Consider the following 23396-nt stretch of genomic DNA (forward strand, 5'->3'; position numbering starts at 1 on the left):
CATAGGACGGCAGCCCAAGAGAGCAATCTATCATCAAGTTTTAGGTCTTAGAGCCTGTAATAAATATGTATCAGCTGAAATGATAAAGTCAAAGATAGAGCTTGGGGATCTCCAACCTTGAATGGATAAATAGAAGAACCAGCAAAACAAAACAAAACAAAACAAAAAAACTAATATGAACAAAACAGAGAAGGAGTGCCAAGAGAAAGTGGTCATCAAGAAGAGAGTGGTCAATAGTATCAAGTGCCACAGACAAAAATAGTAGAACCAAAAAATCTCCATGGAATTTGGCATTACTGTGGACATTGGTGAAATCTGTTTTTTGAGATAGTAATTGTTTCACACACTTAACTGTGAAGGGAAGGGGACTGGTGAGATAACAGTTGAGGGTAGGGAGAAAATAGAATAAATTTTCTTAATGAGAAGTGTATAATTATAAGTTATAAGGAAAAGACACAGAGAGATTAAGGCAATTAATAAACTAATGGTTATTATAAGATCTATAACCAAACTATTAGTATTGTAAATGTTTCTGATAGATCTATGGTATATTTCAATAGGTCTAAGTGCCAAAATACATGCCAAGTCGCAAGCTTTACATTCCATAAACACTCAAAAATGGTTTGCTGGATTGAATTGAATTGAGTTCTATTGACGTGTAAATCATCCTCTTCGGCAGTTTGGAATAATTTAGAGTTTAATTATGCATTTGCTTCTGCTGAAGGTCATCGGACACTATTTATTGGAGTTCACGTGCCCCTGGGAGGAAGAAAAAGCCATCGACGTCACAGGCATCGTGGTCATAAACACAGAAAGAGAGACAGAGAAAGAGATTCAGGATTAGAGGATGGGAGGGAGTCACCTTCCTTTGGTAAGAATCTGTCTTCTTGTTTGTTTGTTTGTTTTTTTATTAAATTTGCAATGGTAATAATCTTATACTTGCTTAAATCCATAATTAGAAATCATACCTCATGCTCATAAAATCGTTTATACTTTACAAAAGACGTTAGTTGGTCTGATGGGGGAGAAGTGAGAGAGAAAAACCTTGATCTTTATTTTTCTCAGGTTGTGCTTCGTGAAGGTGAGAGTTGGTTTAGATTTGTGATTGGGGAAATACATATAAGTTGTAAAACTTAGTTGTATAAACTCTTGACAATATATACAAATAATAGTCATTGCTCTAAACAGTTAAACCCCCTGGGATGGGAAAATATCTTTGTTAAGTTCCCACATACTACTGCTGATGCTGACCAAATTTCCCTCTAAGGACATGGACATTCTACTATTGTGATTCTTCTTCCTCTGGAAGTAGATACAGAATATCAAAATATAGTGATACAGTAGTAGTTAGCAATCTCTGAGTGCTGTGAAAGCCTGTGTACATAGCATAACCAAGAATCTAGCTTTCAGTTTCTTGACATTCCCATCTCCTCTGACCCTTTCCTTCCACTACACCTAGCTGAAGTATTCATCCATAACTACTCTGCCACTGAGGTCATCAGTGCATTCACTTTGCTTTCTGACCACACATCTCTCCTGCTTGTCTGCCTGTGCAAATGCTTGACCTCTCTACATTTTTCCTGTCCGTGCTGTCATCTTTTTTTCATTATTTTCTTATCCTACTCTGATTTCATAGCCTATAATTTTAGTAATGCTTTTGCTAATATTCTAAATATCATAGGTTCCCTGTTTTAATTTTATTCATACCTTCACTCCCACTTAATCATACTTGTATTGGGGTCCCTCTGTGTTCCTGCTTTCTCTATGCAGCCCCAATGAGCACACTGTGCTGGATGAAATCATTTAAGAGGGCAGAATATAACTGCTTGAATTCATTATATAATTGACCTTTAACAGCGCCTATTCAGTTCTATTCTATTTCTTTGATTTTTAAATTAACTGTTCAAAATTCTCATCATTCTCCACCATCCCTTTCTTTACTGTCATTTAGCAGATGCTTTCTACTTTGGAGGATCAATTTGTCATCAGAATGAACTCATTCACCTTCTCCCTATTAAGCATATCTATCTGTCTATATCTGCAACTTTCTTTTGATGCAGTAAGGGAGTTTCCTTTTCAATTATGTTTATTTCCTGTTCCCTACCATCGGAGATGTACACAATTTATAATCTAGTTGACCTCTTCCTCTCAACTGGATCGTTCTCACCATTTCTTAAACAGGATTGAGTCTCTGCCATTTTAAACAGTCCCTGATCTCTCTCAAACCCTTGGTACCCCTTTAGTCATTCCTTTGTATTCAAATATGAAGTTAGTGGCATATCACATTTGAGGTAATTTTTTTACTTTTAATATTCCATATATATTTCTTTATTCAGTATCTGTTTTCAGTAAGCATTGCAGAGGAATCTGTAGTCTCTGTTTTTTTCCCCCTCATTTTTAAAGATTATATCTTTTAAGCCTGAATGCTTATAGACATTTTTCTGGATTCCTTTAATTAAGAAAATTGCTAAGACAGGCCTAGTGATGGGTGTATTAAAAATCCTTTCCAGTATGCATACACTGATATTTTTCTGCTTACATTACATTTTCCTGTTTTATCTGATTCTGTTCCACTTTGTTATCTTCTTTGTAAACATTAATTATCTGCATGTTGGATTAGTGATGTGTGTTGTCTTTTCCCTTTGTGGTTTAAAGTTAGTTTCTCATATTATCCACTTGATTCTCTGCAATATCAGTTCTGCATTTTACTATTTCTATTATTGGTTTTGATTTTGTGGTTGCATTTTAGTTTTATTAAAGTTCTTGCTTATCTCATACTATTTTCTTTATATTTCTTTCTTTTAAAGATTTTATTTATTTGAGAGAGAGCGCGCGAGTGAGAGAGAGATTGAGAAAATGAGTGGGGGAAGGGGCAGAGGGAGAAGCAGACTCCCCGCTGAGCAGAGAGCCCCATTCAGGACTCAGTCCCAGGACCCTGGGATCATGACCTGAGCCAAAGGCAGACGCTTAACTGACTGAACCATCCAGGCGCCCCTTTCTTTTATTTCTTCCTGTCCTTTCCTAATTAGTTTTTCTTGTTCTTGACAGAGTCCATTTTTATAGTCTATTGATAATTCCCAGGTATTCTGGGCATTTTCTTTCATTGCTGAATCAGATAATTTTTAGAGGTATGATCTTCCTTTGGGCCATTGAGATTATTTTTGATTCTCCATTGATTTGTAGTATTTGTACAATTTCCCCATTATTTTTCTTAGAGATGCACTGCCCTCAGTATGCTCCTTGTTTCAATCACTGTATATAGTTAGAACATTAAACTTCTCCAAATACCAGGTACTTCAGCCAGAGGTAGAATAACTATTGTTGGGACTTGGTAAAGAAAATTCTGTTGGGTATCCTCACCTGCGTGATAAAAGGATGATTGTCTCTGAGTTGGTAGACCGAGAGTGGAGGTGTAAAAGTGTCCTTGACATTTTCAGGGTTTTTTTTTTTTTTTTTTCCATGAAGTGGAGTCTGGGAATGTAATAAAGAGACAGTTATGTGGATTTTCTCATTCAATCCTTCATCTACTTACAGTTAGTCCAGACTTCCTCTTAGATTCTGAGAATGGACTACATATGTTGGACTAAACTTTAATGGGTATTTTGAATTTTCGTTATTTTCTAGTACTTGAAAAATTATGTTCATATCACCTTACAAATGGTTAGTAAACAAACATAAATAAACGTGTTCCCTCTGTTTCTTCTTTTTTTTTTTCCTATAGCTGGATGCGGTGTGTCAATTTTTCAGAACAGTGGTTCTCAACATTGACTATACTTGTGAGTTTTAAAAACATGGTGATGGCTTAACCCCACACTAGTCAGACCCTTCGGGTGTAGGGCCTAAACCTGTAGGTGTTTTTTTTTTTTTTAAGTACCACCAGATAATTCTAATGTGCAGCCAACCTTGAGACCCATTGTTCTAGAAAATTTGCTGTATAAAGTGTGGTCCAGGACACCTGGGTGGCTCAGTCAAACATTTGACTCGATCTCAGCTCAGGTCCTGATCCCAAGGTCCTGAGCCCACATTGGGCTCCACATTGGGCATGGAACCTACCTAAAACAATTTAAATAATTAAAAAAAAATAGTGTAGTGCATGAGCCAGCAACATTAACAATCCCATTGGATTAGAAATGCATAATCTCAGGCCCTAGCCCAGACCTTTTGAATCAGAATCTGTACATTAACAATACTTAGGTAACTTACATATATACTAAAATTTCCACAAATGAAGCTCTAGAAATCCCCGTCAAGCCCTGTTATACATTAAAATCATCTGAGGAACTTTAAAAAATACTGATCCGTGGGGACGCATGCATGGCTCGGTCAGTTAAACGTATGGCTCTCGGTTTCAGCTTGGGTCGTGATCTCGGGGTCACAGATGGAGCCCCACATTGGGCACTGTGCTCAGAGTAGACTCTGCTTGAGATTCTCTCCCTCTCTCTTCTCCTCCCCCTTTCCCCTCCCTCCCACTCTCTCTCTCTCAAATAAATAAATACATAAATACATAAAATCTTTAAAAAATATTTATGCTGGACCCCACCCTCAAAGACTTTCATTAATATTGGGTATTTCTTTGAATTCTGGTATCTTTTTTATAAGTATCCCAGTGATTTAGTATCCAACTAGGCTCAAGAACCATTGAACCTGAGAAACTTCTGCCTCTTTATTTGGTGAAACTTGGATATAAGTCAGGTGGCCCAGATTCTCTCTCTGATGTTTCGGTTACTATTGGATGCCGTGAACCATCCTTCCTCCCCAAATGTACAACTCAGTGAATGATCATCAACATGTGTATAACTACTAGCTTGGTAGTTACATTCTACAAATCCCTCTTAGTGCTCCTTTCTAATCACTATCTACCATTGCTCCCCCAAAGGATTTCTAGCTTGTCTTGTTACACTGGGTGTTTTGCTAGTTATTGAATTTTATATAAATGAACTCATAGGGGTGTTTGTATCTTTCTCTATTGTTCAATGTTGTTTTTTGTGGGATTCACCAATGTTTTCAGTTATAGCTTTAGTTTATTAATTGTAATTTTTGTATAATATTCATTTGTTTGTATATGCTGTGCATTCTACTACTGAAGGGCCTTTGGATCATTTGCATTTTGAAGCCACTATGATTGATGTTGCTGTGGGCCTTTTTATGTCTCTTGGTGCACACATGTAATTCTCACACCTTGAAATTATTGTTGAGTGATAGGGTATGCATATTTTCAATTTGAGCAGATAATGCCAAATATTTTCCAAAGTGAAGTACATATTTATACTTCCACCAGAAAAGTATGAGGGCTTATGTCATTTTACACTCTTGTCAGCATTTGGCATTCTCTTAACATTGGCCATTATTGTAAGGTATATAATGCTATGTTGTTTTAATTTACATTTCTTGAATACGAATATGATTGAACAACTTTGTGCATACTCTTCGGCCATTTGAATAGCCTTAAATTTTTAAAAATTAAATTGATAAATTTTGAATTGAAATTGAAAAATTTTTTTTTTTTTTTAAAGATTTTATTTATTTATTTGACAGAGGGAAATTACAAGTACACTGAGAGGCAGGCAGAGAGAGAGAGAGAGAAGGAAGCAGGCTCCCTGCTGAGCAGAGAGCCCGACGCGGGACTCGATCCCAGGACCCTGAGATCATGACCTGAGCCGAAGGCAGCGGCTTAACCCACTGAGCCACCCAGGCGCCCCAAAATTGAAAAATTTTTTTACTGGATTTTTTTTCCTTACTGATTTGTAGAGTTTCTTTATGTATTAGGGCTATAAGTCCTTTGTTGCTTTTACATATTTCATATATCTTCTCACATTTGTGGCTTATCTTTTCACCATTTAATGATGTCTCTTGAATATTCCAGAAGAGACTACTAAGAGCCCGAGAACTTTATTCCTTCATGTTATTTTATTCATGTTGTTATTTATATCCATTATATATTTTAATAAATATAGAAACAGATCCATATTTTGATCCACCGTATTCTTGGCTAGAGTTTGTATTTTAATGCTCTATGTTCTCAGTTACCATCTTAAAAATAAATCCAATATCTATCAACATATATTTATATTTATACCTAGAAGCTTCTTTCTGATCTTGGTAATACTGTAATTCATGATTTATGTCATGCAATTTTAAGGGGCATAGACATGAAAAAAATAGTCATTAAGTAACACATTTGAACATTTTTTGTATTAAAATTATAACCTTTTTTTTTTAAAAGATTTTATTTGTTTATTTGACAGACAGAGATCACAAGTAGGCAGAGAGGCAGGCAGAGAGAGAAAAGGAGGCAGGCTCCCTGCTGAGCAGAGAGCCCAATGCGGGGGTCAGTCCCAGGACCCTAGAATCATGACCTGAGCCAAAGGCAGAGACTTTAACCCATTGAGCCACCGAGGCACCCCAAAATTCTAACCTCTTTAAGATGCTAAAAGTATATTGGTAGGATAATCATGAAAAGACTTTTGTGAGTGTAACGTAATACCTATAAAATCATTTCTACTTTAAAAAATGAAAAGCCAGATACAGGAACTCATAAGTTATTTGAACCCACCCAAAATATCTCTTGTCCATGAATAAATTATTTTACTTTAATAAATCATAATTTCCTATACTATTACTGTTATCCAGTGTGTCTTAGAGAAGTCTTTTAAATACCTGGTGCCCTATCTCAGACTTTGAAATTCTCTTTATTCATAACTGCCGTTATTTTTTTATGACTAGAATTTTAAAGGAGTGTGGTGAGTGGTCCTCATGCTTTATGAAGGGAAATACTAATAAGTCTCAAATGTATGTGACCACCCCAATTGAGTTTTGGGGGCTGGATGCATGAGATTAATAGAACCCCAGGTTACTGATGCAGAGTAAACTGAAAAAAGTCATTGAGAACAGTGATGAGACAAAATGTTTCAAAAGCAAGAGGAACATAGTACCAACCAGTGTTGAGGCATAGCTGCTCTGGGCTGTGGTTGCTGTTAAGTGAGTAGTTAGAACAGGTGTCATGCAACACGAATGGACATATCTCCTCACTCTCGGTAGGTCTAATGGAAAGATTTAATTGATTTCTTAGTGTAACAGTGAAATTGCCATTTATGCTATTTTTTAATGGCTTTTCAAAGTACTGATTTTTTTTTTTTGGTCCAAAAGAACCACCACAAAAATAGCAGGCTATTTAGAAGTATTTCTTTTGATTCAGATAAGATCTGGTTTTGTAGATAGTAGATGAATATCACCCAGATTGTATAATTTTAGGAAAAAGAGTGTACCAGGTTCTTATTTAAGATAAACTGGATTGGAAATGTATATGTTGTGCTATTGATTTCTTAAGCACATCTGATATTTATAGGAATTCATCAGTCTCATTTCAAATAAATATTCATGTTCCATTCAGGAAATTGGCATCTTACTTTGAAGAGGTAGTGAAGCATAGGACTTGGCTATGGACTCAATTCCTGCTGTAAAATTTAGTTCAATAAACTTCCTAAAATATTGTGTAATGAAACCAAACTTCACATGATTAACATTCTAAAAGAGAAATAATGCCTGAAACAAATATGCTACATAAATATAATTTATTTTTTTCTCCTTCTTTTGAATATATATAATCATGTATAAGATATAGGCTGCATATTAGTGTGAACAATAACATCTAAAAACTGAGGCATCCTGTTTTTTAAGACTTTATCTTTTAGAGCCATTTTAGTTTTAAAACAAAATTGAGAGGAAGGAATAGGGATTTCTCATGTACCTCCTGCCTCCACATAAGCAGAGCCTCCCCCAGTATCAGCATCGCCCACTGGAATGGTCTATTTTTTTACCAAGGATAGGCCTGCATGAACACATCATGATTACCCAGAGTCCATTAATTTACTTTAGGGATCATTCTTGGTGTTATAAATTCTGTAGGTTTGGACAAATGTGTAATGGCATGTATCATCATTACAATATCATACAGGATATTTCAATGCCCTAAAAATCCTCTGTGCTCAGCCTATTCGTTCCCCCTCATATCCTTTGCCAAACACTGAACATTTTACTCTCTCCACAGTTTTGCTTTTTCCAGAATGTCATGTAGTTGGAATTATACACTAAGGTAGTCTTTTCAGATTGACTTATTTCACTTAATAATATGCATTTGAGATTCCTTCATGTCTTTTCCTATCTTGATAGATTACTATCATTATTTTTTGCACTGAATCCTATTTCATTGTCTGGATATACCACAGTTTATTTACCCATTCACCTACTGAGCAACTTATTGATTTCTTCCCAGTTTGGGCACTTATGAGTAAAGCTGCTAAAAACATCTGTGTACAGGTTTAAATTTCTAATTTCTTTGAATAAATACTAAGGAGTGTGATTACGGATAATATGTTAAAAATTATTTAGTTTTGTAAGAAACCACTTCTAAATGCTCGTGCCATTTTGCAGTCCCACTGACAATGTATGAGAGTTCCTATTACTCCACATACGATAGTTGCTAGCATTTGATTTGGTTGGTGTTTTGGCCATTTTAATAGATGCACAATGGAGTCTTGTTTTAATTTGCACTTCCCTGATGACATACAATGTGGACAGTTTCTTCGTATGCCTATTTGCCATCTGTTTGTGGCATGTCTATTAAGGTCTTTGGCTCATATTTATTTGTTTATTCATTCATTCATTTATTATATTCTTCTTTACTAAGTTTTTATTTTATTTACAGCACAGTAAATATTTAGTGTTATATTAGTTTCAGGCATACTACGATACATCGATTCAACAATTCCATACGCTACCTGATGCTCATTATGACAAGTGTGCCCCTTAATCCCCATCACCTATTTCCCCCATCCCCCCCCACCCATTTAGTAACCATCAGTTTGTTCTCTGTGGTTAAGAGTGTTTCTTGGTTTGGCTCTCTCTCTCTCTCTCTCTTTTTTTTTCCCCTTTGCTCATTTGTTTTGTTTCTTGAATTCCACATATGAGTGAAATATATATTTATATCTCCCTTCTTCATCCATTTATCTATCATTGGATACTTGGGATGTTTCCATAATTTGGTATTATAAATAATACTGCTATAAACATAGGGGTGCATGTATCCATTTGAATTATTGTTTTTGTATTTTTTGAGTAAATATCCAGTAGTGCATTTTGTGGATCATAAGTTAGTTCTATTTTTAACTTTCTGAGGAAACTCTGTACTGTTTTCCACAGTGGCTATAGCAGTTTGCATTTCCACTAATGGTGCAAGAAGTTTCTTTTTTCTCCACACCCTCGCCAACACCTTTTGTTTCTTGTTTTTTTTTTTTTTTTTTTTTATTAGCCATTTTGACAGGTGTGAGGTGATATCTCATTATAGTTTTGATTGGCATTCTTGTAATGATGAGTGATGTTGCATATCTTTTCATGTGTCTGTTCACCATCTGAATGTCTTAAGAGAAGTGTCTGTTTGTGTCTTCTGTCTTTGGCCCATTTTTAAAAATGAGCTTTTTTTCCCCTGATTTTTGGGTTTTAGATGTTCTTTGTATATTTTGGATCATAGCCCTTTATCAGTTATGTCTTCTGCAAATATTTTTTTCTAATCTATAACTTATCTTTTTATTATCTAGACATTATTTTTTACGGAGCACAGATTTTTAATTTAATTTTTAAATTATTGCTTAAGAAATTTTTAATTTTAATGAATTCCAGCTTATCGGTTCTTTATTTCATGGATAGTGTCTTTGATGTTGTATCTAAAAAAACATCACCTTGTGCAGCCACTTTGGAAAAGAGTGTGGGGATTCCTTAAGAAATTAAAAATAGAGCTTCCCTATGACCCTGCAATAGCACTAGTGGGTTATTTACCCCAAAGATACTGATGTAGTGAAAAGAAGGGCCATCTGTACCCCAATGTTCATAGCAGCAATGGCCACAGTCGCCAAACTGTGGAAAGAACTAAGATCCCCTTCAACGGACAAATGGATAAAAAAGATAAGGTCCATATATACAATGGAGTATTATGCCTCCATCAGAAAGGATGAATACCCAACTTTTGTATCAACATGGAGACTGGAAGAGATTTTGCTGAGTGAAATAAGTCAAGCAGAGAGAGTCAATTATCATATGTGGAGCATAAGGAATACCACGGAGGACATTGGAAGTTGGAGAGGAGAAGTGAGTTGGGGGAAATCAGAGGGGGAGACAAACCATGAGAGTCTGTGGACTTTGAGAAACAAACTGAGGGTTTTGGAAGGGAGGAGCGTGGGGGGTTAGGTGAGCCTGGTAGTGGTACTAAGGAGGGCACGTATTGCATGGTGCACTGGGTGTGGTGCATGAACAATGAATCTTGGAACACTGAAAAAATAAAAATAAAAAAGAGAAAAGAAATAAAGGGCACCACCTTACTGAATATCAAGTTTTTTCTTATGTTAATTTTTAGGAATTTTACAGATTTGTGTTTTGCATTTAGGAATATGACCCATTTTCAGGTAATTTTTATGAAGGGCAGAAGGTCCCTGTCTAGATTCATTTTTTTATATTTGCATGTCCAATTGTTCCAGCACCATTTGTTGGAAAGACTACCTTTGCTCCATTGTATTGCCTTTGCTTCTTTGTCAGAGATTAGTCGACTATATTTATGGGGGTTATTTTTGGGCTCTATTCTGTCTGTTCTGTTGATCTATTTGTCTATTCTTTTGCCAATATCACACTGTCTGGAGTACTGTCATTTTACAGTTAACATTGAAGTCAGGTAGTATCGGTCCTCTACCTGTTCCTCTTTTTCAATATTAATGTTGCCTAGTCTGGATCATTTGCCTTTCCAAATAAACTTTAGAATAAGTTTGTTGATATTCATAAAATAACTTCCTGGGATTTTAATTGAATTGTATTGAATCCCAATCACATTGGGAAGAACTGACATCTTGACAATATTGAGTCCTTCTATCTATGAACATGGATGTACTGTTTTTTAGGCTCCTTCATTAATTGCACTGCATTTTAAGATTAATACCAGGTTAATACTAGGTTATTGTAAGATATAGAAGAGATAGTGTATGAAAATAACTGATCCATAGAAGATATTAATAAATTAAAAATTTATTTTGTCTTTTTCTCTCTTTTTATAATCTCACCATAGTCAACTACTATTTCAATAAACTAGAGTTTAAAGGTTAATGATTCATTTATGAATATAAAAGAATTTATGATCATTTGTAAGGTTCTTATAACTGTAACATTGAATAAATTGTGGGATTTAATCATAACTATTATAACTATTTCTGTCTTATATCATCTCTTTGTACTTATTTATTGGGTCTAATTGTTATTCTGCTTTTGAATGAAAACACCGGAAGTCTCCCCAGCTTTTCTAGTCATTTTTTAGGTAACTCAAAGTTCTCTAATCAGTAATTAAAATATTTAGACTCATGTAATAGTGAAAGTTTGAATTTGGCTTTAACTGTAAGGCTTTTCTCCCTTCCCTCGCCCAGGCCTGCTGCAGCTGAGGAAAGAGGAGGCTGTAGTTGCTCCCTTTTTTTTTTTCCCTCCTACCTTGAGCTTCTCCTTTTCCCGGATGTTCCATCATTATCCTAACTCTGGTTTCTGATCCCTTCAGATTTGGAGCATAGGAAATGAAAAGAACTAAAAGGGGTGGTGCAGGAAAGTTTTGATTTAACTAGTACTGTCACAAGCTGAGATCACACTCTCTAGGCTTAATAAGAATTTGAATTTACTCATTCTCCTCTGCAGTGTCTCTCACCTGCACTCTTTTCTGCCTTATTGTTTATTCCTCCTCATCCCCTAAGCATTCAGCTATAGTGACATATTCTTTCTGATGAAGTCTTGTCTATGCTGCATGGCAGCTTTTTGCGACAGAATCAAAGAGAAACCCACATTCCACAGTCTGTCTCTCTCCCTCTGGTTCTCTGTCTCTATCTTGTGTGGCCCATATATGATTTACAGAAAATACACATACTCTCACTGCCTTGATAAATACTAGAAGAGTATGTTATCTAAGGCAGCAATCTCAGTGATTAGCAGTGGGGCTGACTTTGTGTTTCTCAGGCAGAAATCATACCCAAGTCCATTCCAGGAGGGCATATCAAGCCCTTCTAATGCTCTTGGAGCTCTACTTGCTTGACGTGAGGGAGGGGCAGACACCCCTCTTCCCTGCCTTTATAGGAGAGCAAGGAGACTTGGGACTCACATTATAGATTCCTCTGAAAAAAATCCTCTCCAAAATGTGTCTACAGTTTTCCACTTATGACCCTTTTATAGCCTTCGTTTGGGTGATGAGTTAGATAACTAGGTTTTCAGGAATAGGATTTGTAAATTCTGTATGTAGTCTTATGTCCATTTTGGAGAGAAATATGTATTAGTTCCTGGTGCTTCTGCTGAAATATTTAATTAATCTGTTATCTTATGACAGAATGAGCTAATTAGCATTAATAGCAATAAATATATTATTTAAATTATGTAAATGAGTTAAATGTAGGACTCTAAAGGAACAGACTATATAACTCCAAAAAATAGGAGCAAATTTTAAAGTTCAAATGAAGTTGGAAGATATTGATTTGTAGAGGCTGCAGACATGAATTTGAAACAGAACCATCAAAATAATCATTATTTAACAATTTCATATGATAGATTATCTGAATATTGATTTACCAAAGTACAACAAGGATAAAGAAGAAGAAACAGGGCGCCTGGGTGGCTCAGTGGGTTAAGCCGCTGCCTTCGGCTCAGGTCATGATCTCAGGGTCCTGGAATCGAGTCCCGCATCGGGCTCTCTGCTCGGCAGGGAGTCTGCTTCCTCCTCCTCTCTCTCTCTCTCTGCCAGCCTCTCTGCCTACTTGTGATCTCTCTCTGTCAAATAAATAAATGGAATCTTTAAAAAAAAAAGAGGAAGAAACAAGGATACAGTAATTCAGAAATGCATAATGATAAATATTTCGTATTGTGAATCTGCTCCCTTGAGCTAAATGTCATAGTGCAAGAGGCTTCCTGTCTTCATGACAGTAAGATCACATATGTAAATGCAAATTTCCCAGGTCACTTCTGTCATTGTACTTGTTATGAAAAATCTATTTCTCAACATAATTGTTGACTCTTCTCCAGAAAGGGCCTAAAAAATAGAGAACTTTGGGACAGAGCCGACAGGGGATTTTCACTTATTGTTAGGAAAAATGTACTTAAAAACCTGGTATTAATATGTAATTATAACAATATAAGTAACAAAGCTAATAATGAAAAGATGAAACTTTGCTAGGAAATTTGCTTATTTGCAATTATGATTCTATTAGGGGTTTTCTTCTGGTAGTTTGATTTTCTTAACTATCCGTTTATGAAAATATTGTCTATATTCCAAATGGAAACAGTTTATTTCTTTCTTTCTGATTGTAAAATAATACATATTCCCTGGACTTCCAGTGCTATTGAACATTAGACTAGCCAAATCCTGTAGTTCTTACCCAGTTCTGTCATTGATTCTAAAGCATCTGATTAGCTTCTTGTCCTTTTGAAATTCTTTCCAAACACGGCCCCTGTTATGCTACTGTCTCCATCAGCTCTACAATCTATAAGGACAGAGATTTTTTTTCCTGTTTACATCAGTCTAATTCACTGCCTAGAATAGTACCTGGCCTATGAAGGTACTCATTAAATATTTAATGTATCGATCCTTTTTCCTATCTGTCTATTCCTTTTCTCATTCTTTTGTTAACTCCTCTTCCTTCTCCCAAATCTTAAAGCTGATTATTTCCCCAATGTTGAGTCTTTTTCTCTCCCTACTTCTTCATTTTTGAGCCCTCATGCATTATAATCATATGACTTCTCTAAATGCCACCCATGTCTCTATCACTGACCCTGTCGTCTTTTCCAGAGTGAAATCTCCAGCTTTCCTGTGACTATCTTTATATGTTTGTCCCAAAGTCACCTCAAATTTAGCATATCTAAAAGTTGTCTTTTGAGTTCTTAGTCTGTAATAGTGATTCTCATTCTGATGACCCTTTTCTTTCTCCAGTTTTTTTTTTTTTTTTTTGAGAAATAAGTGACATACATCACTGTGTAGGTTTAAGGAGTACAGCTTGATGTATTACATATATTGTGAAATGATGACCACAATAGGTTAGCCAACATCCACCCTCCATTATCTCATATAGATACAATAAAAAGAAAAGAGGGAAAAAATTCTCCTTATGATAAGAACTCATAAGATGTACTCTGCTAACAGCTTTCCTATATATCATACAGCAGTGTCAGCTGTGGGCATCATGTTTACATTACATGCCTGGTACTTATTCATCTTATAACTGGAAATTTATACCTTTCAACCACCTTCCCATTCTCACAGCCTCCACCCACTGCCCCTGATAACCACAAATCTCTTTTTCTATGAGTTTAGTGGGGGCTCTTTAGTGTGTGTGTGTGTGTGTGTGTCTGTTTCTTTGTTTTGATTCCATAGATAAGTGAGATCACATAGTATTTCTCTTTCTCTGACTTACTTCACTTAGCATAAGGCTTTCAAGTTCCATCCATGTTACAACTCTATTTTAATCAATGGCACTATTATTTTCTCATTCTCCCTACTTCAAATTCTAGATCTCTTTTGGCAGGCCTATATTTTCATTTTAACCATCACCAGTACCACTGGCATTAGCATCAATCATCATCAGTAATATTTATATAATGCTTTATAATCTGAAAAGTATTTTTGCATCCATAACGTTTTGTCTTAGAACTTATTCCTATCTTTTTCCAAGAGACTAGTTTTTGACTATTTAAAATATTTGATTTACTATTGTGCAATAAATTTAAAATTACAATCAAGTTAACTGTAACAAGGAGAAGTACAGAGTGCTGTGAATTGGGATAACAGATGCCTAACTTAATTGTTTGCATATGAATGTGCTTCTATGTGTGTTTGTGTGTGTATTTTGCAAGGCTGATTGGATAGGCTTGCTGAAGTGTATTACATTGAAGTAGATGCTGAAAGACATATGGGAGAGGTAGAGGAAACAGTGCATAGAGTGACCCTGACATGGAAAGGAACATGGTATTTTTAAGAACCCATAAGAAAACTAATGATCCCTGAATGGAATAACAAGGGACAGAGTGGCAGAAGATAAGGCTAATGAGATAGGCAGGGTCTAGAGCCTCACTGCAAACATTTATTTATACAGAAAGTATGATGCTATAGTATATTTTATATTAATTATATGTTGTTCACTTTTGACTTCTGAAATCCTCTCATTTGTGCCTATGATAACCTAATCTTTTAAATAACTGATTAATTGGTTTATTTTCACAAAATATATTTAATATTATAGAATTCCATAATCACTATATGTTTGCTACAGATTTACTCATTCTTTCATATTTTATTTATTTATTAATCTATTTAAAAAAGAGTCTGTTTATTTAGTTGACAGGGGGAGTGAGAAAGAGCACAAGAGCAGGGAGAAGCGCAGAAGGAGAGGGACAAGCAGACTCCCTGCTGAGCAGGGAGCCTGACACTGGGTTTGATCCCAGGACCCTGGCATCATGACTTAAGCCAAAGACCAACGCTTAACCAACTGAGCCACCCAGCACCCCTCTTCTGTGTTTTAAAAAATACTTGAGAATACCAAATGTTTAGTTGGAATAACATTGAATATATGAGTTTTTCACTATTGAGCCTTTCCATTAGTATACATTCATTCATTTATTTAGGTCTACTTTCATATTGTTTAAGAAAGTTTTATAATCTTCATCACAAATGTATTGTATAGTTTAAAAAATTTATTCTTAGATAGCCTTGTAGTTTTGCTTCTAAAATAAATGGATTTTTTTTCCTACTAGGTTTTAAAATAACTTTTACTATATTATAAGGGTAGAATGGATTTTGTTTTTTGTGTCCATCTACCTAGTAAAGATTTCTAGGTAAACAATCAGATAATCTTTTAAAAATATAAACCAAAGAAGAAATAATGAAGATGAAATCCCCAGGCATGCTTTCTTTTTTTTTTTTTTAATTCTCAGAAAGTGAATTAAAGAATGGACAAATAAAGTTGGAGATATTTAGAGTAGGGGATAATTGGAAAGGAGATGAAGTTATAGTTACTGGAATGGAGTATACTTGCTGAAGTGAATCGAGGTGAATTTAATGATCTTTCAGAACTTGCCCTGGAGTATTCCTCATAAAAGAAAATACCTTGATGTGGCTCTCAAGTTGTGACAAGTGCCTTAAATCTAATTGACTGCTGGCTTGCTTTTCTCTGCTAGGTGACTCATACCACCAATACTTTTAACCTGAAGAAGTTTATCAGAAATGAAGGATGTCCTCAGTGCCTTCGTCTTCAACACACACACACAAAACCTATTAACACCTTTGGATGTCTTCCATACCCTCTTTTCTGTAGCCAATACACAGTGCAATGAGTGAATACCACCTTGTGGGTAGCATGGGCAAGTAGGTCAGATTGGACTAACTGTCGTTGAGTAGTCCCTCTAAAAATGGGACCCAGTTATCTTAACTAAACGGGAAACTGTAAGGCTAGCCAGCTGGACTGGAAGCCTTGTAGGAAACACAGTCAATCTATGTCCCCAAATTATACAGGTCCCCACTTTAGACACCCCCAAATTGTGAACAACATGTTCTTTCTAGGAACATCATGCATACCCTTGAAATTGTGTGTCTTGTGTCCAAATCACAAATTATTTTGCTCCCCTGCCAAGAACATAGTGACTTGTGGCATAGTCATGGTCATAGGAAGTCTTCGAATGTTTAGGCAAACACCAACAGTAGATGATGTAGCATGCAGGTGATTTGGGGTTTGGTTTCCATTTATATAGCATTTTGGAAAAGGCACAACTATAGCAGTGGAGACCAGATTAGTGGTTGTCAGGGCTTGGTGATGGGGCAAAGGTGTGACTATAAAAAAGCATTACAAGGGAGTTCATGGTGAATTACATTCTGTATAATTTTAGTATAAGTGAATTTTATCATAGTCTGTTCTGAATATTATCATAAAGCATAGGATAGATGATGAGAAAAAATGTGTATGAATATAAGGGAGATACAGAAATAGTTTCTATGATGAGTGTTATAAATAATCAAAAAATAATCATAACATTTAATATTGTTTTTGATAATCTATACATATTATATTTACATTTTATATAATTATCTCCCAAATTATACTAGACTTCATGTAATGCTAAATTTAGTTCAGTTTTTTTTTTCTCTGAATTTAGTTTTAATTTCCCAAGTCTACTCTGGATGATTGTCACATGGAGGGGCAGGGAGGTGTGAGTTTGGAGTGGTGTTGAAGTTGGTGATGAGGCAATTTTAAGGTTGAAGTCATAGTAATGCATGTTCACGTCTCTCACTTTCTGTAGACACCCCATCACAGAGAGTACAGTTTATTCTTGGAACTGAGGATGATGATGAAGAACACATTCCTCATGACCTTTTCACAGAACTGGATGAGATTTGCTGGCGTGAAGGTGAGGATGCTGAATGGCGAGAAACAGCCAGGTGAGGATTTTTGTTGAAGGGTAAAGGTATAATAAACAATGTTCGTTATTGGAAAAGAGATTTGTAAAGCCACGATTTTGCAAACATCCATGAGCTTTGATTTCTGAAATTGCTCATCTGGCCTGGGCATATCCTACAATGGGATATGGGTCAGAATGAAATCTGAAGGCAGCAATTATAGTAAATAGTTATGCAGAGCCAGCAACAGCTGCAGGCTGAAAGATAAACAGTAGCGTAATTTGTGTGTCATCAGGAAAACAATAGGAATCTAAAAGTAATTTATTTCTATCTTTTCAACTGTTGGCCTATGCCCAAACTAGTGATATTATATGATAATCTGAGTGTGGGGCTTTTTTAAAGAAAGGAAAAACATTATAAGAGGCTTTAGGTATAGTCCTGGATTTATTTATGTACTATTTGGTGAGGGTAAAAATATTTTGTAGTGTATTTCTAGGATATATATACATCTAAACATAGTATCTTTTTCAAATAACTTTTCAAAAATTGCTTTTCAAAAATTACTTTTCTGTCAACTGTAATTAATATTTCTATACTGCCATGTAATTGATGAATTGCTGTAAAAGAATAATAAGCTAAATTTTACATTTACTTTTCATTCATTCATTCTTGCTTTTTTGCTCATTTATTCAACAAACAATTATGGAACATCTATAATGTGCCAGGTATAAGGGATAGAGAACAACCAAAATCTTAGACTTGACTTTAACAATCTCACAGTTTAATGAGGGATTCAGACAAGTAAACAAAGTTGTATTTACTGTTTAATGAATGCTGTGACACAGTTGTGCACAATGAACTGTGGTCATAGCAAGTGTTGTCCTTTAACCACTGCTTTCCAAATTTTAATATGAATATAAATCACCTACTTTTCTTGCTGAAAAGTAGACTCTGTATGCCTCAGGCATGGAATCTCAGATCCTGCATTTCTAATAACCTTCCAGCTGATGCGACTCTAATGTTTTTGGTTTGAGGATCACATTTTGTGTAGCAAGGATCTAAACCACAAAGGTGAAGGAGAAGGGATCAAGATAGCTTTCCTAGAGGAGGTGATTCCTGAGCTGGCTCTTGAAGGTTGAGTTGGACTTAGCTAGGAAGAAAAGGTGAAGCGGCGTTGTTCTAGGTAGAGGATGTGGGATATGCTTGAACATGTCCATTGACACAGGTTTGATTGCTTTGTTAGGTTATCCCTTCCATAGTCACACAGCTCTCAGTGTTAGAAATTCTTTCTGTTGGCCATATTTTTCAGTGGCCCAGGGATTAAATAGTCCTATGAAGGCCACTGTAAGCCACTGGATCATATTAAATTTCTGGTTGCATTTAATTATTGCCTTAACTCTACCCAGAGTTAGCGTGAAATTAAATGTTCAGTCACGATATTATAAATAATAGTGGCTTAGTTAATTCTTGTTTGATAAATTTTGAATAGTCTTTGCAGGTGCCTTTTATTTAAAAAGTACTAGAAGTAAATAGAAGAAAATTAAAATGTCTATTATCTACTCCATCTCTGTTAACATTAAAAAAAAAAAAAACAATAAAATGAACTGCTAGTATTTGCTGTACCACTCTGGAAAACAGCATGGAGGTTCCTCAAAATGTTGAAAATAGAACTGCCTTATGACCCAGCAATTGCACTATTGGGTATTTACCCTAAAGATACAAACGTAGTGATCCAAAGGGGCACGTGCACCCGAATGTTTATAGCAGCAATGTCCACAATAGCCAAACTATGGAAAGAACCTAGATGTCCATCAACAGATGAATGGATCAAGAAGATGTGGTATATATACACAATGGAATACTATGCAGCCATCAAAAGAAATGAAATCTTGCCATTCACGACAACATGGATGGAACTAGAGCGTATCATGCTTAACGAAATAAGTCAAGCAGAGAAAGACAACTATCATATGATCTCCCTGATATGAGGAAGTGGTGATGCAACATGGGGGCTTAAGTGGGTACGAGAAGAATCAATGAAAGAAGATGGATTGGGAGGGAGACAAACCATAAGTGACTCTTAATCTCACAAAACAAACTGAGGGTTTCTGGGGGGAGGGGGTTTGGGAGAAGGAGGTGGGATTATGGACATTGGGGAGGGTATGTGCTTTGGTGAGTGCTGTGAAGTGTGTAAACCTGGTGATTCACAGACCTGTACCCCTGGGGATAAAAATATATGTTTATAAAAAATAAAAAAATTAAAAGTAAAAAGCAAGGCAAACCTTTAAGGTGTCTTAAAAGGCCATGATTTAATTAAAGGTGCATTGTCATAGAATTATATCAATATATGCAGGAAGGCATTTTGTAAAATTAAGCAGTCATTATCAACTTTTTAAAAACTCATGTTAATATCGAATATAAGGAAACTCTTGAAATGTTACTGTTTTGTAAAAACTAAAAGCAAGCATTCTGCTAAATAATAAAATACTAAATACATTGTCTTTAAGACAATACTAAATACATTGTCTTTAAGACCCAAACAAACCAGAAAAAAAAAAAAATAAAATAAAATTACCAAAGTACAGAAGGATTAAAAAAGCAAAAGTATCCTCTACTCTTGTTCACATTACCTCTCTTCAAAGGTAATCACTGCTCTTGTGTCTCTTCTCAAAAATTTCAGACCTAGATCTGCATGAAAATGTATGTCCTTTGAAGATTTATACACTAGGGATTACAAACAAAGTCCATGCCTCATTTTTTCATTTAATAATATATTTGGACCATTTTCCATTATTATCAGTACAGGGCACTCAATCTTCTTAATAATTGCATTACATTTAACAATACGAATGAACTTTATTTAGCCTCTCTTGATAAGGTTCTAGGTTGTTTTATACGTTTGCTACAAACATTGCTGTAGTGATCATTCACATGTATAATTTTGGTGTTATTTTGTAGGTGTTTAGGTAAGGTGAATTTTTAACAGTTGAACTTATTTACCAATGAGAGCAGGCTTTTAAATTTTTATAGATATTTGCAAAATCATCTTTATAAAATGTTTCAGTAATTCATATTTCTATGAACAGTGTACGAGAGTGTTTATTTTCCTCAAACCCTTGCAAGACTAAATCATCAAAATTTTACATCTTTTGCTAATTTTTAAAAAAGATTTTATTTATTTGACAGAGATCACAAGTAGGCAGAGAGAGAGAGAGAGAGAGGAGGAAGCAGACTGCCCGCTGAGCAGAAATCCTGATGTAGCAATGATCCCAGTACGTTGGGATCATGACCTGAGCTGAAGGCAGACGCTTTAACCCATTGAGTCACCCAGGCGCCCCCATTTTTTCTAATTTTATAGATGAAAAATAAATCTTATTTTTCAAAATTATTGGTAAGATTGAACATCTTTCCAAAAATATGCTTTAATTTTTTCCCTGTGAACTAAGTGTTCCTTTCCTTTACCTATTTTATGTCAAATCATTTTCTAGATTTGCCTTTTTAATATTTTAAATTAGTGATATGTTGTTCTGTCTGAATTCCCCTTTTTAGTGAATAAAAAATCACGTTAGTTAATCATTTATTTTCTAAAGTTTTCTCTTATAATACATTAAATATAAAACCAAATTTGAAGTAGTTTTTATATGACTTGGTATATTTTAACTATCTATTCTGTGTTTTTTTTTCTCCCAACTGCTTCAAAACTAAGTGCTTTGGACTTTTTCATGTATATAATCTGAATGCTCATCTTTTTTATTTGGTGACAGAGGAACAATGTATGATAATCTTCACTGATTAGCATTATGACTTTTGCTCTCTCATAACTAAAGAATTATTGATAAGAAATTTAAAGTGCAAACCTCCCTGTTTAAGGCTGGAAACATCTCTCCTCAACTGGTTAGAAGAAATACTAGGTATTCCCGGACGGCCTGAAGAAAGGCTATCTATCTGGTGGGTATGATGATTACCAAGCTCTGGTTAGTTTGAATCTCTTTATTGCTGAAAGGTACTTTTTGGAAGCATTTCTTTTATATTCCTTTCTTCACTGTCATCGTACATGATAGAACTGAGAAGTACAATTGGAATGTGTATTTTGTCAGGAGTAACTCCTTTATTCTTAAAATGGCTGGTGATTTTTCATCTTCGAGATCAAATAGTGATCTGTTCTTTTTTTTTTTTTTTAAAGATTTTATTTATTTATTTGACACAGAGAGAGAGATCACAAGTAGGCAGAGAGGCAGGTGGGGGGCGGGGCGGGAAGCAAGCTCCTCACTGAGCAGAGAGCCCGATCCGGGGCTTGATCCCAGGACCCTGAGATCATGACCGGAGCCGCAGGTAGAGGCTAAACCCACTGAGCCACCCACCTGTTCCTCTTAAGCAGTAACTTCCTTGTGACTTGCTCACTCTCCTGAAGCAGAATAAGACTAGAATCTACAGCTTTCACTTAATCATAGTTGAACAGGTAGGATTTTATCATGCTCTCATGTATTAACCTGAACAACATGTTTATCCTAAACCACCAAAATGTATTCCCTTTCATTTATACAGAACAGAAGAGTTGATGTGTCAATTATTAGTTATTAAATAGGACCTGTGTTCTTAGCCATGCTTCTGTAACCCTATGCGTGGTACAGCTAATTGAGGTTCAAGGAGACATCTGATGAGCAGTCAAAATAGTAACAGACTCGAAGAGGAGGGTGAATTTTGGCGAGACACAGTACGTCAGGGAAGAACAGAGCGTATTTATTGAGGACTTAGAAATGTAGTGAGTTTTAAAGTGGCAGAAGTAATTTTATTCTGGTTGCCCTAGTTCATCTAGAAAGACTAATTTTAGTTAATTTAAGGCTCCATCTGATTTTCCAAATGCAATTTAATTCTAATAAATCATTAGCATAACTAGTTGAAGCACTTCTTTCTTTTGATTAGTATTCCAGGGGAGATTAATAATTTTCTACCCTAATAGTAGAAATAAAAAGGACACTTTATCAGCACATTGCACCTGTCACATATCACATCTTGAATAATTCATGCCCACTGTTGTTGCCAAGTAAAACTTAAGCAAAGTTTTAGATTTTGAAGCTAAATTTTTGAATCATAATTTAATAAATGTTTGTGAAAGCCAGCTGTTCACTTTTAAAAACCCTAAGAGAAGCCATATGACAAGGGCTAATGAAATCAACACAATTACAATGTCCTGCTTATAAATAACATATAATGTTATTAATAGAAAAGCATGCAAAGATACCACAGCTGTGCAGTTATGAAGACAACATGTTTGACTCACTGTGGTTGCCCTTTAAAAGTCCTACCCACAAATGAGCTCAGAAGAGGCAAAGCAGGGGGTAGCAGTTGGCCTCTGATACATACAAGGCAGTGTCAAAAAAGATTATTGCATCAAAACAATTTTATTGATGCTGTGAAGGCATTTGGTATTCAAAATTGGGAAAGATTTAAGTCGTCATTAAGATTGAGATGTGTTGTGAATGTGAAGATGTGAGATATGAAGATAGTATGGATTAAGAACAGCTAGGGGCACTTGGGTAGTTCAGTGGGTTAAACACCTGACGTTGGCTCAGGTCAGAATCTCAGGGCTAGAGCCCTGTGTCTGGCTCCCCTCTCAGTGTGGAGTCGTCTTGGCTCTCTGCCCCGCCCCCACCCCCTACTCAAGGGTGCATGGGCGTGGGCACCCGCCTCCCTTATCTGTAGCCGCAAGTCTTTTCTCTTAAGAATCCATAACTTGGCCTAAGGCTATAATTTTGGAAAATATTTTACTTTCTATTTGGGTAGAACCAGAGAATAAAAAATCCTAGAAAAGTTAAAAGGAATTAGTAGGCATCGAATAAACAGAAGGAGTTAATTTCTAAGGAGAGCATCTATTTCTAATTTGCAGAAGAATTTTATTTTGGAGGTTTTTAATATGAGTATTGTAGAAGAGACTTTCATCTCTTAATCCTCAAAG

General features: G+C 35.6%; 1 protein-coding gene across 4 annotated transcripts in view; it reads left to right on the forward strand.

The window, feature by feature from the left end:
- The first annotated feature begins 726 nt into the window (after positions 1-726).
- SLC4A10 (solute carrier family 4 member 10) overlaps positions 727-23396 on the forward strand; it is a 161517-nt gene continuing 138847 nt past the window's right edge. For all 4 annotated transcript variants that reach the window (XM_059394076.1, XM_059394075.1, XM_059394077.1 and 1 more), the window contains exons 1-2: positions 727-871; positions 17344-17482. The gene's annotated coding sequence lies outside the window, so the exon portion shown is untranslated. The remainder of the gene's footprint in view (positions 872-17343; positions 17483-23396) is intronic.

This window comes from Mustela nigripes, chromosome 3, assembly GCF_022355385.1.
Source record: "Mustela nigripes isolate SB6536 chromosome 3, MUSNIG.SB6536, whole genome shotgun sequence".
Lineage (NCBI taxonomy): Eukaryota > Metazoa > Chordata > Mammalia > Carnivora > Mustelidae > Mustela > Mustela nigripes.